Source organism: Penaeus japonicus, unplaced genomic scaffold (assembly GCF_977035675.1).
Source record: "Penaeus japonicus unplaced genomic scaffold, GWHDUDI00000001_assembly GWHDUDI00000003, whole genome shotgun sequence".
Taxonomy (NCBI): domain Eukaryota; kingdom Metazoa; phylum Arthropoda; class Malacostraca; order Decapoda; family Penaeidae; genus Penaeus; species Penaeus japonicus.
This window is the reverse complement of record NW_028234405.1, coordinates 23,857,655-23,860,154: the sequence shown is the minus strand read 5'-3', so window position 1 is coordinate 23,860,154 and position 2,500 is coordinate 23,857,655. Positions and strand designations below refer to the sequence as shown.

At 46.3% G+C, this 2,500-nt stretch overlaps 1 protein-coding gene across 5 annotated transcripts in view; it reads left to right on the top strand.

The window, feature by feature from the left end:
- LOC122260872 (ATP-sensitive inward rectifier potassium channel 12) overlaps positions 1-2,500 on the top strand; it is a 185,151-nt gene that overhangs the window by 167,220 nt on the left and 15,431 nt on the right. The gene's annotated exons all lie outside the window — the stretch shown is intronic.

Below are 2,500 nucleotides of genomic sequence, written 5' to 3'. Positions count from 1 at the left end.
AATCGCCCTTTTGGTATAAGATCTGCACTTGCGTTTTTGTGTGATATGCATGTGTTATGTCTACTATATACGCATGAGGCAGGTCATTCATAGGTTAAGATATCAAATCATAATTGCAGTCTTGCGTGCATATAGGTATGCAATTATACACAGTTAGACAAACTTTTAGCCACAATTAGCGAGGAGAAATTGAAGACTAGATGTGTTTTCGTTTCTGGGCGGTGTACGGTGTAGATGTAGGCCTGTAACTTCGGAAATGCCGGCATAGTTGTCTGAGTTTATTTCGACGCTGGCCATAAAAGTGAAATCCCATTCTTGATCCGTCGTTATGTCTTGCCAATCCGTATGTACTTGTTGATAGTATGAAGCAAACAGCATATTTTGTATAATAAAAAGTATTTACCACGTGGGATAATCTGAATGATCACGCAATGTGGAATTAGCTAAATAACACGCAATAAGTCACCCCCCCCCCGGAAAACAGCCCGGCCGCCGCTGAGAAGGACACTGCGCAAAAACAGCATCGATTTCAACAATAAAAAACATCCCCAAAGCCCTTGATTTGTCGGAAGGATTTATACGCCGGATTCCTGCTTGGTACATGCGCATTATGGACACTCCATTTGGTTGTTCAGCGCGAATCCCCTGGCGAGATATCATACGCCGTCTCCTCGTCATGAACTCAGATCAATAGTTTTCCCTATGAGGAGGCTATGCATATTGTACTCTATTTGAATCTGTTCTTAAAACTTGTTTCGTATATTTAGTGTCAAACTATTGTGAAGACGCATATAGGTTACTAAATAGCAATCCATTGTTAAGATCTTTACATACATCATTCAGAATATATTTAAACATGAATTGTATACAGTTTGGATCTATTCCTCAGATGTACTTGCAATAGTCAGTGAGGTATTTACTGTTGAGATGTCTTAGTCATCAATATGGACTGTAAGATTTACCCGAAACAGCCTATAAGTTGTTGTTTTTAAAGTCAATGAGTATTCTGGAGTCCAGACATGCATTCCTTGACAAGGGGCGCGTTTCTCCACTAGCCACGCGAGGCAAGTGGTGAAACGTTGCGTGTGACTCGGCGCAAACCGTCCGCGTAATTGGTACCTGCAGTAGCGCGGTAGCTGCTAGAATGGCGTTTTAGCATGTCGTGTCTGAACTCACCCTCTCGCTCCTGCCGCAATGTCGGGTGACTCACCGGTCGCCGATGCCGATTAGCGAGCGGTGACGCCACGGCCTCTCAGCACACGGGGCGGGTGGGCGGGCGGGCGGCCGGACATTCGGCGCACACGGGCTCGTCAGGAAGGGACGGTCTCTTCGCCTTGTGCATTCCTTTGTAGGTCTATACAAACACACCTCTCTCTCTCTCTATCTCTCTCTCTCTCTCTCTCTCTCTCTCTCTCTCTCTCTCTCTCTCTCTCTCTCTCTCTCTCTCTCTCTCTCTCTCTCTCTCTCTCTCTCTTTCTCTTCCTCTGCTCTCCTCTCTCTCCTCATCCTCTCTTCCTGCCTCTCTCTCTCTCTCACTCTCTTCTCGCTCTCTCCTCTCTCTCTCTCTCTCTCTCTCTCTCCTCTCTCTTCTCCTCTCTCTCTCTCTCTCTTCTCTTTCCTCTTTCCTTCTTTTCTCTTTCTCTTTCTCCTTTTCTCTTCTCTCGCTCTCTCCTTCGCTCTCTCCTCTCTCTATCTATCTATCTTGTCTCTCTCTCCTCTCTCTCCTCTTCCTCTTCTCTTTCCTCTCTTTCCTCCCTTTCTCTTCTCTCTCTCTCTCTCTTCCCTCTTTCCCCTCTTTCCTCTCTTTTTCTCTCTCTCACTCTCCCTATCACTCTCTGTTCTCTCCCTCTCTCCTCTCTCCCTCTTTCGTCTGTCTCTCTCTCTCGTTCTCTCTCTCACTTCTTTCTCTCTCTCTCTCTCTTCTCTCTCTCTCTCTCTCCTTGTCTCTCTCTCTCTCTCTCCTCTCTCTCCTTTTCCTCTCTCTCTTTCTCTCTCTCTCTCTCTCCTCTCTCTCTTCTCTCTCTCTCTCCCCTCTCTCCTCTCTTCCTCCCTCTTCTTCTCCTCTCCTCCCTCTTCACTAATCTCCCTTTCTCCCTTCTTCCTTCCTCCTTCTCCCTCTCTTCCCTCTCTTCCTTCTCCTTCCTTTTTTCTTTCCTTTTCTCCTCCTCTTTTTTTCTCCCTTTCTCCTTCTCTCCTCTTCCCTTCTCTCCTCTCCTCTCTTCTATTCTTCCCTCTCTTTCTTTCTTTCTCTCTCTCTCTCTCCTCTTCTTCTTTCTCTTCCCCTCCTCCTCTCTTCCTCTCTCTTCTCTTCTCCTCTTTCTTCCTCTCTCCTCTTCTCCTCTTTCTTCCTTTCTCTCTCCTTTCCTTTCCTTCCCCCTTTCCCTCCCTCTTCTCTCTCTTTTTCCTCCTCCTCTTCCCTTTCTCCTTCCCTCCTCTCTTTTTTTTCCTTCTCTATCCCTCTCTTTCTCTTTTTCTTTCCTTTTTCTCCTCTCTCTTCCCT